General features: G+C 38.6%; 1 protein-coding gene across 6 annotated transcripts in view; it reads left to right on the forward strand.

Moving 5' to 3' along the window:
• BMPR1B (bone morphogenetic protein receptor type 1B) overlaps positions 1 to 13,069 on the forward strand; it is a 235,325-nt gene that overhangs the window by 40,033 nt on the left and 182,223 nt on the right. For 5 of the 6 annotated variants that reach the window (XM_058838508.1, XM_058838507.1, XM_058838514.1 and 2 more), the window contains exon 2: positions 6,409 to 6,479. The exons of the other annotated variant lie outside the window; for it this stretch is intronic. The gene's annotated coding sequence lies outside the window, so the exon portion shown is untranslated. The remainder of the gene's footprint in view (positions 1 to 6,408; positions 6,480 to 13,069) is intronic. 6 annotated transcript variants of the gene reach the window in all.

The following is a 13,069-nucleotide window of genomic DNA, read 5'->3' on the forward strand; positions in this document are numbered from 1 at the left end:
GACACATTATGATGCAGGGTGTGTGTTCAGGAGGGAGAAGTGGACTGGGTTTACAGTTCCTCTTTGGACTGCTGTCACAGGGATCCTGCTTGCACAGCTGTGGAGGTGGGGAACGCGTGGCCCTGGGTGTCTCTGGGAGGACCAGCTGCAAGCTGCTTGTCCTTAGCCAGGTACTTGAATTGAGCAATCACTCTTGCACAAGCACTCACTGCAGAAGAGTGCAGCTGACTAATGGGCACCTGCTGTTCCTCGGCTGTCCTTCCTCACACCTGATTCCGTGCACCTCAGCTTTGTTAGTCCCCTCTGGGGACAGTACAGAGCTGACATCAAGTGTGTCAAGTGCCCTTCAAATATACATATGTGCATTTGTCACCAGCATCCTATAGTTTTGTGTTCTGTCTTCTCCAGCATGCTTCAGGTACGTATCAGTACAAATACCAGGGAGCACATCCCACTCTCCTTTACAGCCTGTAGCCTAGGGCTCCTTTAATCTCTAATTATAGTCCCCATTAGCTCCACAAGGAAAATGTAGCTACACAGGCCCAGCATTTTACCAATAGTTCCAGCCAGTTTGTGTGTAGAGATCAAAATAGACCTTTGGACCCAGTCTAGGCCCGAGGCTGGAACTGAATTTCCAGTTGTTAAGTGTAGGTGGAAGCCACAGTTATATTCTTAATCTTAGTCCTTTGAAATGTATTTTCTGACTCTCCCTTTAAACTTATGTGTCTCAAAATAGCTAAATTAAGTGGTAGTTACTTTAATTCACATTCATAAATGACTCATAATGTCAACACACATGATTTTTGTAGTGGCATTTCTCCTCTACTTTGGAGTTAAAAATGCACTAGAATGTTTCAAGTATTAACTTCATGACTGGCTAGAATTCAATATTGTACTATTGACAACTCTGATAGGTCTCAATAAAGCCATGTGAACTTAAAGGATATTTATAATGTCACATTTTTTGTGTACTCAGACTTCGTTCAAAATTTTTAAAAGTTGACTTTGATTTAAGCAATTACATATGTTTAATTGCTAGGTTTCTTTTCCGTGGAGTAACTGGTAAGGACTACAGTGTTACTGCATTTCTGCTCATACAGAAACTCTAAGATCCTATGAAGTCGAGTGGATTATTAATTATATATTGAAGCTACTTCTCGGACTTTCAAATATCAAAGATTTTTTTGCATTTGAAAAACAAAGAAAAGGAAAAACCTTGAACAAACCAATTACTCTCCCCAAAAATTCAAAAACCCCAAACACAGACTCTATTACAATATCAAGCAGTGTTGGCCCTTGTCTTGGTTGTTTATGACGGTGCTGTAGCTCATTAATCCTGGGATAACTCCGACCTAGTTGCATGAGTTATGAATTAAACTTCACTCCTTGAGCATCAGATTTGTGGTACTTGTGTGCCATGGAAACGCATGGTGACAGCAAATACAGAAGCCAAATTCCCCATGTTCCTTATCTTTGCAGTGCCTTTGCAGGGACTTTTCCGACTGGAGGAGCAGAGCTTACTCTTTTCATACTAAGAAAATATTTGAACGTATTATTTCAAAAGTCAGCTTGAAGTGTCTTTTTATGTTGGATTTCAGTTGAAAACACGTGGATCGTGTTTCATACTCTCTGTTTAGATAGGTGCTTGTCATTCTGACAATGAGCAAAGGAGGCCCAGTGTGTGAATGCCTGAATGGCACGGAGCCATAGAGAGGGAGAGGATGTTATGGGGGGATGTGGGAAAGCTTGAGCAAGACAAGGGCTTCATTGCATAGATCACCTGTGGTGTTTTTAGTGCCTGCATCTTGGAGAATCTATCAGATGGCACTAATTTGCAACGCAATAAGTACAAAAAATAGGAAATAATAAAAAGTGCGTTGAAATAGGTGAGCATTCAGTGGATAGCAAAACTGTATTTTGTAACCATGTTGTAAGAAGGGGCCTTGTGTTTTTCCTGACAACTTAAACACTGGCAGCCATTGGAAAGCCATAAAAACCTATGGAGAAGAGTTTATCCATAACTGTGAATTATAGTTAAGGTGGCAGATTGTCATCATTTTATTGCTGTGTGTTGCAGTTTCCTTTAGTGTTGACTGTGTGAGGGGTGGAATGCAAGACTTCACAATTGTCACTGATTATAGTGGTCATAGATTACACCTTCCTGCAAGAATCTTGTCCCTCCAAGATTCAGTTCTTCACAGATGAAGATGTATGTCAATTCAGTGTTTTGCTGAATATTCTGGGGGGTCTTTGTTTTTTTGTGGGGTTTTGTTGTTGTTTTTTGTTTGTTTTGATTTTGTTTTTTTTATTTAGAGCTTCTGCTTGTCTCACCAATATGCCACTAGAAAATGGTAAACTTCAAATTGCTCCAGTCTTAATAAAAGCGGTATCTTATGTGATCCTGACATATTAAATCATGTAGTCTATTAGGAGGGGAGGAATTTATTTATATTGAGATTAATTTTTTTTTTGTCTATTTGTAATTAGATTGATGTTCTTACTCACCCTCTTGTCTGTACTGTGGTTCCAATTTTCCCTTATAAAACTGGTAGGTAGAGACAACTGCAAATGTACTGAATTGATTTCTTTCTGTCATAATGCTGGGTAATTTGAGAACTGAAGCCACTGTTGAAAACTGATGTCCAGAAGAATTATCTGGGTTTCTACAATCAAACCATGTATTTCTATATGTTCTGTTCACATGTGTTGTAAAAAGATACTCATGAAGTTTTCTGTGCATGGTTTTTGGGGTGGTCTTTTTTGTGTCTTGTGGAGGCTGCTTCAAGTGAAATCTTGTATTCCTCATGTTGTAACACTTTTCTGTAATCTGTCTCCCTTAGAAACTTTCTGATGGCACCTATTAATTTTCTCTATAGGTTTTAAATACTACTGATGCTGAATAATGCATTTAATTAGCTTCATACTTTCTATGTAATCATTCCAATCTGTGCTTCTCTCTCAGCTTTTGCCTGTGAGGCTGACAAATGGCAGGAGGGGGAAAGGGCACTTTCCTGTCAGTGGCTGTGGAGCCTTTGGTCCTTGGGTTGTCACAGCAGTTGCTCCTTCTGAAAGAGCTGTGAAAGAACAATGAAAATACTATTTAGCTTAACTTAAGAAGTCAAAATAAATATTAGTTGTAGCAAAAAGCTTCCTTATCTTATGAAACAGAACATTTTTTACAGTTCCTTAAGTGTTTCCCATCTTTTCATTGTAATAATATCAGTTTCTTTGTGAAATCCTGGATTGTATCGGTCAGAGCTAAATTCACCTTTCTGTGTCTATTCTTGCAGGGTCAAGAGGAAAGATAAATTACCTCAAAATTATTCATTTTTCTGTGCAGTTTAGAGTAAATGCTAACTGAATCCTCTTCACATTTTTGTGGGCATTGATATCCTTGGCTCTTGTATGTGTTATACACCAAGGCTGAAATCAGCCATGTGGATGTCAAATTGCAGCTGTATTGGTCAGGTAAAGGACAGTGTAAACTGTACAGTTTAATTTTTTAGGTTTGGTTTTTGTTTTTTTTTACTCATTCTCCTCTTTTCTGTCTTTCTGAGATTAAAATGAAGGAAGGTCTTTATATTTTTAACCCAGCTGATAGAGGTAACATATGGTCCAGTGTCAGCTGAACCATTTGTTTGCTAGGCAGCTCCTGTAGATCACAATTATAAAAAATTAAGTCAGTTAAGCAGAAGAGTGTGAAGCATTCTCAAATAGGACAACATGCTTTTTGGAAGCTGGGAGCTTGCATGCAGTGTTGTGGATAAAGCAGGAAGAGAGACCAGTCCTGTCCGTCTATAGTGAAATACATCACCATTTGTCTATTTAGCATTAGCTTTGGATGGGAAAATTTTTCTTTTAAGGACTCCTTTAAAAATAGGACAGAATCATATGCTTGAAGGCTATAAATGGAAATTGTCTCAAGCAGGAGAGGCTGTGCTGTGATTATTGGGGACATTCACCTGTGGAGTTTACCTACTTGAAACCAATCCCTGGTGTCTGCAGGATGGAGTTGAGAAAAAGAATAAAAAGATCTAGGAAAATGGTTTCCAGAGATTTTAGAAAACAGGAAAATCATGTGAAAATATCCCTGTGATGTTTTTGCCTGTTGCTGAGCATGGCAAAATTGAGGAGGATATTATTGTCCCTTTGTGGGAGCTGAAGGGAAGAAGCTGTCATTCTTTATTGCCAACCACCCTGCTTAAACTCCCTCAGAAAAAGACTGTGGAAGTGTAACTCCTTGTGTAAATTGTAAGCTCCCAATAAGGTCCTCACCCCTCTTTTAACTGTGTAGGAGGACGCAGTCAAACAGACTGGACATGAGGAAAAGGCTCTCCACTGTCAGGGCTGTCAGTCCCTGGCACTGGCTGGCTGCAAGGAGAATGCTGTGGCAGTTCCAGGGCTCTGTGAATGCTTGGAAGAGGCCAGGAGAATTTGCTCAGGGATGTTAACTAACTTGGGGAAGTTTTTGATGATGGTGAGAGTTGCTCTGTTATATGTATGCTGTTGAAATAATTTGATGATGAAATACTGATACAGAGTGTATTGAAAATAAATTGTTAAACCAAACCTTTTCTACCTGTAACTCTATGTAAGCACCAGACAAATCTCTAGGATGTGTAAACACAATTTAACAGAGTATTTCAGAACAGATATGACTATATGCACAAATTAATGCATGTGAAAAAGCAGAATCTCTAATATTTGTGCCCTTTTGAAAACATTCAGCAATGCAAAGGAAGCTTTCAAAATCTCTCCAGTGAATCTTACTGAGTAAAGGCAGTAATTTTTTCTGAGTTTTAATATATGTTGTGTATTACAGATGCGTGTGAGCTTCCATGGTATCAAAGTTAGAGGTATTTGTGGGGTCACAGACTCACCATTAGCAGCTGGTCTCTGTTAATTAGAAGCAAAACCAAATGAACACAGCTCACTTCAGTAGGTTTTTTAATGCATGATTGTTAACAGAATAAAAACAAAATTCACGGAGATTTTCTTTTATCCCGGAAAAAGGGAAATGGTAATGTATACTGTGAAATAACGATGTCATTACGAGCTAGTTGCGTATTAAAAATATAACATCTGATTAGTGCTTCTTAATTACTTGGGGTTTTTTTAATAACAAACAACATTAATTTTTCCTTTCAAACATCAGGTTATTAAAACTGTAGAATGACAAACCTGCTGTAGGAACAAGGACAGCTACTTGAATTGGCCCATTATTAGCAAGTATTATCAGCAAGTATCAGTTGTATTTATGCCCTTGTAACATTTCTAGGTGTTCTAGTGTGAAAGAAATGATAAATATTTGGCCACTGTTTGGGAGAGGAATGAGCTTGAACAATTATGTAACTCTTGAACTGGTGTTGATATATGTAAAACTACTTCAGATAAGATAAGCAGTGACATTTATGGTTGTACTAGATGATCTTAAAGGTCTTTTACCAACCTAAATGATTCTATGATTGTAAAGATTTTGGGAAGCTGTCTAAATGAGTAATTTCTGCTCCACATTCTAGTGTAATAATAGAGTAGTTAATTGAAGAGCAAATACAATGAGGCTCTGGTCCTTCTTCTGTCCTTCCCTCTCTGCTCCTGTGCCTTTCGTTCAACACATGAAATATCTTTTCCTTGCAACACAAGTTTTAATATGCTCATTCTCCAGCAGCCTTCATCATCATCCCTCTGCAGCTGCTGCTCTATCTTCTTTTTCTCTTTTGCATCTAGCCTCTATGATTAATTTTCAAGCCTTGTCTTCAGTCCTCTGCAGCTGACTGAAGCTGCACTTGTTGAGTACTTCAGTTATGCTTTTATGGTTATACTACAGAATAAATGAATCTCAGTTTCGCTACTGCTTTTGAGACTCTTGCTCTTACCCTAAGACTTCTAACTTCTGTTGCCGTAAAAATCCTGTCCTACTTCCATGGAAGGGCTTGAGTTTGTGCATTTGTTACAACAAGGAGGAGTGATGAGCCTTATTTTAGAAGATATGTAAATTATTAGGGGATCCAGAATTATTTTTAATCATGTGTATCATGTAATCTTATTCTTCTGGGGCCCTTCTGGGTTAAGATGAAAACTGTAGTCAAAGTTTGTGTGGTGGGTTGCAATATTGCCATTTTATCTTGGAAGTGGACCTAATATATAAAAGTGTGAATTTCCTTGTCAACCAGTATTATTGAATAGTTTGCCATCAGTGGGCTGCAGTTCATAAGAGTGTTTTCATGTCACTTCTTAAAATAAGGTAGTAAATATATAGCTCCTTATGTGCCATTGGTGGGTGTTTTTCCAGATAGCATCATATTTTTGCCTATCATCCAAGAATTGGAAGGTCTGTATTATTTTGTAATGATTTAAACCTTTTTTCAGAATATCACTAATCAGTAAAAAAATGTTCTTTGCCTGCAGGGTGGAGTTCATTTCTTTTGTTCCTGAGAGCTGAATAGGAGAAAGGGACATTTCAGCTTTTCTTGATAAAGGTAAGACAGCATCTGTTGATAAGGATAAGACACTGTTCATTATTATGAGCTCATAGAAAGTTTGTCGATGGAGGGTTTGTTTATTTTGGGCTATTTTTCTCAACTTTTGTGCTTTGTAGTAAGTGCAGTGTGTGATAATGTAACTTGTATTGGGAATGGAATGTGTAACTCTATCACAGGTATCAGTAAAAGCTCCGAAGATAAGCAGGTACCTGTAGATCAGCTTGACAAAGTGGATAGCAATTTGTTCTGCTGCTGGTACTTGTGATATTTCCCCTGTGCCACTGAACTGGCCTGCCTAAGTTCACTCCATCATGCTTCCACATACTCAGCAAGGGCTCTTAAAACCAGTAGAGCTCTCTCCAAGCCGGTTGTCAAAGAAATGGGTAGGCTTCCAGACTGCTACCTTCACTGCTCTGTATTGTCATGTGAGAGTGCAGAGGTTGATGTGAGGAGAGAAGGACCTTGAGATCTACTTTAATTGAGATAACACCTTCAAAATTAAGCAGCAAAAAATTATCGTGCTTGTCAGAAATATGAGACAGAGAAGGGGATAAAATTCTGGAAGTCTTCTTAGGGATGTGCCATCCTCAATGACTCTTCCTTCATGTCGTGCTAAAAGATACAACTTTTTATAGATTTGTGTGTTGAATTAAAGCCTGCAAGAAACATTTTAGAAGTAGAGCATGAAGCTTAGTTTTGAACTCTTAATTACAGTTTTTGATGTAGAAATCGACATAGGACTGTCTTTCCTTCCATTTGGCAAATTTTGAAAAGCCGGGGTGGGTTTGATGTGACAACTGCTAGTTGTGGGCTTGCTCTGGTTTAGCAGAGACCAGACATGCAGCAGATTGGCCATCCATGTGACCTTCATGCAATGCAGGTAGAGAGCATAAGTGTGGTTCAATTTCTGTTCAAAGGGGCTGGAATTCATACACACTTATTTCTAATTTGTCCTGCGACAGAGGCTGCAGTCTCTCCTTGGAGGTGATAATGTGTTTTAACCAAGGCAGTCACTGCCTACTCGGTGACTGCATCTGCAGATCCACTTTTGACTGGTTCAGCAATGCATTTAACAGGATGGTAGAATGAAGGCTTCAGTTGTATGTTGATGTTTAGGCTATCAGGAACACCACAGCGTAAGTCCACTTGCTGAAAGTTGAATAGTTTGGAAAAGACGACTCTTAACAAAGGTGAGGAGAAATCAGAAGATTGACCAAAAATCAGTTTTGTGTGTTTGTGCTGATGTAGCTGATTTTGAGGTTTTCTCTGTAAGCCCTATACAACTTTCTTAATCAGTAGTTTAAAGCAGCACTATCATGGCACTATGTATGGATGCAGTTTTTATGAAGTTTAAGTTCTTACTGTACTATATATAGTCTACTATTTTAGGGGATGAGAAAGCTAAGATCACCTTCATATCCTTATGATTGTATGGGTATATCGACATCAGGAGTTATGTTGCCTTCTTACTTAGGAAAACACAGTTTAAATATTTTTGGTATGGAAATGTTCTTTCAAAATCTTTAGTTTTGGAATTTAGGCTTTAGCTTTAATCTCTTACCCACTGAGAAATAAAAAAAAATGCCTTTGAGTTCAGTAGAATTCTTCTAATCCTGGTGCTTCTGTCCTTCCCCCTTGCAACTTGTGAAGCCTATCATTTCAAGTGCTCATGTTTTGTGATTTTTAAATTTACTCATCATGTATAATCTCAAAGGTTAAACTGTTGCTGGAAGAATTCTCCATGAATCATGAAAGGAGAAAAAATTTTTCTTGCTGTAGTGATAGGTTTATTGAAGGACTTGTAGACTCCTAGTGAAGGAATTTGTTAAATTGCTAAAGATGCAGGGTGAAAAATTGTTATGCTAACATGCATGAAAATGTATTAATAATAATTTACTGAGCCTGAGCTTAATCTCATTCTGGCAAAACCCATGTTGAAGGAAATGAGAATTTACTATGTTAGGATCTAATTGTGTATGATTTATTTTTTCCTTTCTTTTTTCCCCCTTCTTTCCTACGCTAGGGAACTTGTGTAAAGTAATAAATAAATCTAAAAAAAGAACATAAATACTTAATAGTACCTACAGTGTTAACTTGCTGGTTACAGTCAAATGCTTTTCTTCCCATCCTGGTGAGAATCAGTTGCCTGTATAAGGTACAGTTCTCTGGTGAAACAGTGTACTCTTGTATTTTCTGAACCTTGAGCAGAAATTATTGCTTCTTAGAGGTTGCTCCATGCTTCTTGTACGTCCATAAAGCCTTGCTCAGATAGCTATATATAGCTATATATCTGGCTAGATTTGAGATCTTGGATTTAACTTGCTCCTTTTCTTTCTCTATTTAGAAAAGAATCACTACATCTGGAGTCTCTGTGGTGTGTTCTTCCCATGGCTGCACAAACAAAGCAGCAGCACTTTGCAAACTTGCTTTTTGTTGCTTTGTGGGAGTGGAAGAGCTAGGAGTTCACACGTAAATTTACCAATATCCAGCAGGATTTAAGGATTCCATTTAATGATAGTAATTCCCAAACATAATCAGTGGCAGATTCAGTTTCTGCCTGTGTGAATTGGTGATGGTGTGTGTGTGTAGCTACGGGAGGAATTTGAGCTATACAGGCAGGATCAGCTAACAGTGCCACGGAAAGTTAGTTGCAGTTGTTAGGTTGGGATGCTTCCCCATATCATAATTACTACTTCAGCTTAAATACTTCTGCAGTGGCTGCAGGCTTCATGAAGAAAAATCATGTTAGCTGTTCCCGTTCCCTGCTCCTACCTGCAGTCTGCTCCAAAAGCAATGCCCTTGAGTATTAGCTTTATTTCCAACGATATGCTTCTGTATTATACACAGAAAGTTCAGGTCTGTAAATTGGGTGTGAGAGTAGGATGAAGGTTTTAAAAACCTGCTTAAAAATGTGCCAGCAGGCTGCCAGCTCAGGCTGGGAAAGCTCAGGTCCTTGGGAGTGGAAGGCCAGAAACTGCCCTTCAACTTTTCCTACATCTTCTCTCCCAGTTATGATGAGCAGTGTAATTTTTTTTTCACCATAGTGAAAAAATTTTCATAGTTCAAGTTCAAGCCAACAGTCCTCCCCATTTGTTTTTTAATTCTTTCCTCCTTGACCCTTAAATCAAGAACCCCTTGGGGCAGCATCACTCTTCATACTTGTCTGGTTTATGATCGAGCACATGCATGTTCTGGGCAATCTTCTCCCTGAACAGAGAGCTGTGTCAGAAAGCAAATACTGTCCCCAGAAATAATATTTGCCTCAAAGGAGCTTGACCGGCTTTGTGATGTTTTTGGAAACAAAGTGCAGGAATAAGTGTTATATTGTAAAAGAAGTGAGGAAAACAGCGTTGCTGTTTTCCTAAAATAAGAGCAGAGCTTTAATACTGCTGAAATGTTTGGTTTGCTGAGGGAGCTTAACTTTCCAGGAAGTTGGATGTTGCCTTGACTTGTTTATTTTGGATATTTCCACTAATTGATTGTAATCTAATTGTCCCCATACAAAGCCAGGCCACTGAAACAGCCGGTAACTGCAGCTGGAAAGATTTATTGTTATTCTTCTATCGAAGGAGGAGAATTGAGTGGTATTTAGGTTTTCAGTAGTGTAAAAAGCTGCAAGCAGAGTTGCAGAGCTGGTGAAGTGTGTGATGCTTTGTGTCTGGGAACTATCTTTCAGAAACTGTTCTCATGATTCAGTTCAGAGATGCATGTTATAATTTTGAATAAATATCAAGAGGGCAAGGCTGATTTGTGTAGAAAATTATGCAGGGAGAAATTTCTGTTGCCTTTCCTCTTTCAAATTCTAAGAAAAAGGTCGGTTCTAGATTACTGGTAAGCCATTTGCAGCTTGGGAAGATGACTACTCTAAAGCCTTAATGCTGGGGAATGAACCTCTTTCTCACATAGTGGCTCGTTTTCTTTTGTATCTAAAAGGTGATCAGTCCAAAAGAGGGAGATTGGGGGGAGGAGTGGATATTGCTGAATGGAGTGGAACGAGTTACTCATTCTTCAGAATAGCCAGAAGGTAAACTCAAGTGCGCTTGAAAAGCCACGCTGGTAAAATACCCCATGTGTAGTTCAGGCTGTTAAATACAATGTTTACTATTGACTTTTTTATTGGGTTAGAGAAAGAATCGACCCCTGAGAATGCACTGGGAAAAATGTGCTGTGGAGGATGTTAAGAAGTGGCAGTGTAGGGTATAGTGCTTAGCACCTTGCCACAGCCACCTAAATGTGTGTGGTGTCTGTTCTATACAGAGAATACACACATATATGTTCAACAGACCCACATACATACAGAAATATTCTGTGAATAAATATACCTGTATTTGTACATAGGCATATATGTATGCACACTCATGGATATGCAGACACGTGTTAATACACGTGTGTATAATGAGGACAAGCACAGGTATTCTCAAACTGGGGATGCAGCAAATGTTGTGGAAGGCAGGGAGATGTGCAGGAAGCTTTTCTCTTTTTTAAGTAGGGGAGGAAAAGGAAGTGAAGGGGTTGATGGTGTGACTTACTACTATACCAAGCTGGACTGAAGTTTGGGTCAGACTGGGAGTGAGATTCTGTTGAGATATATATTTATATTCAGAGGGAGAACAGGTGAAAAAAACTATTAAAAGTCTCTAACATAGAGGAAAGAGAATTTACAGTGCTTGAGAAACGTGGAACAAGTCTGAGACCACAGACTGCTGGTTAAAGTATTAGTTATGATATGATTAAAAAAAAGACTTTTTCAGGTATTTATGAAAAGAAGAAAATAAGGTTAAACAGTGGTGGCAAGGCATGGTAATGTAACCTTTGCAGCCTCGAGGGATAAAAAGCAGGATGTAAACACAGAAACTAAACCCACCTTATCTTGGTACAGAAAGTACAATTTGCGTCTCCCCTGGCCTTGGATAAAAAGGCAAACTGTGGGATGCCAAATAGAAGTTCTAGCTATTGATAGTGAAAACAAACCTCTGTCATTAAATGAAATGAATCCTTTTAATCACAAATGTACATCTTGTAGGTTCATGGAGCTGTAAATCCACTGTTGAAAACGTGTTGTGTGGCAAGTCCAGTGTAAAAGAGGAGGAAACTGATTAAGATTTTAATTTTCCAGAGTTGCCAGTTGCTGACTGAGACTATTTTAAGTGAATCCCGGCATATTAGTATGAAAATACTGACTACATCAACCAGTGTTGTCTGGTAGAATAGCAAAAAACACTTTGGAAACAAGTTGGTCATTGCAGTTCCCTGGAAGTTATTATCTGCTGCTGTAACTACCTAATGCCCAAAAGCATAATGTGCTGTGCCAGGGTAGTACAATAGAAGCATTGTGATAATGTGATAATTTCTCTTCCTGGAAAAACATAATTTAGATTGCCGAAATCATTGGGACTGAGGGACACAGCTAAAATATACCACGTGTTGCTCCCCTGAATAGTGTTAACTGGAACTTAAATGCGTTCCTGGGTAATGTGGTTAGAACTGTAGCACATCTGTCCATCGTATTTGGGACACTGAGATACTCAGCAACCAAAGCTCTTTTATGTGTTATGGATGAGCAACATATTGCAAACTACTGAAACCATACGTGGAGATAGTTAGTTTTGAAAATTACAGCTGTGCCTGGAGTTGAATTACTTGTGTTATATATTGCACAACCTGTTGGCACGCTGAATTAATGTCTCTGGAGACCTACAAAAGGAGTACTTATTTGGAGAATTAGAAGTCAAAACTAAAGGACTAAGCCTGCTGTAGAGATCAGACTGCTGCACTGAGAAAATCAAAGCCCATGTGTGTGATTTAAACCATGTTTGACATGCCAGGCTTTGGTTTCACCAGGAGACTCACTATGCTATTTGGCTATGTTTTTAAAACCCGCAAGTGTAAATTAGAACGAGCTAATTTTATAATTATTCCCAACAGACACACAAGTAATTTAGTCTCAAACATGTTTATTTTATAAAGACACAATCATTCAAAAAAGAAGTGCTGAGAAACCACAAGTGGTTTGAGCAATAGAGCCTTAGAGCTTTGGCAAACACGCACATGTTTAAAATGTGGTAGCATTTGTTTAAAAGCCATTGAGTGTTCTGTCTCTTTCTTTGCAGCTTTATGACTGTCCTTAAAGAGTAATACTGAAGAACTGGGGGGGTGGAAGAGTTGTTTTGTTTATGGTGGTATTAGTCATTAATTTAGTTTAAATTCCAGGAAAAACCTCAGTTGTTCAGCCTTGAGAAATGAAGAACAAAATCATGCTTGTTGCTTCTTTCATATGCTGCTGGAGGAAGGACTGATCCTGAAACTGAATAGAGAAGGCGATGCAAAAAAAAAAAACCTCGATGGATTGTTCATCCTGAAGAGAAAGGGATACCCCTTCCCCTTCTGTAGCTTGAAGAAGCTGACAGGGTATAAATATGCCATAGTGAAAGGGGACCCTGTACAAATATGTTAAAATCCAGATTGTAACATTAGCTTGTATAAAAGTCCTTAAAAAGGTGGCTAGAAATGGTGAATTTCTCAGCAGTTAATGAGGAAGTTCACATATGTCATGTCTGTGACCAGGTCTCTAATTTTTTTTTTAATAG

This window comes from Poecile atricapillus, chromosome 4 (genome assembly GCF_030490865.1).
Source record: "Poecile atricapillus isolate bPoeAtr1 chromosome 4, bPoeAtr1.hap1, whole genome shotgun sequence".
Classification (NCBI taxonomy): domain Eukaryota; kingdom Metazoa; phylum Chordata; class Aves; order Passeriformes; family Paridae; genus Poecile; species Poecile atricapillus.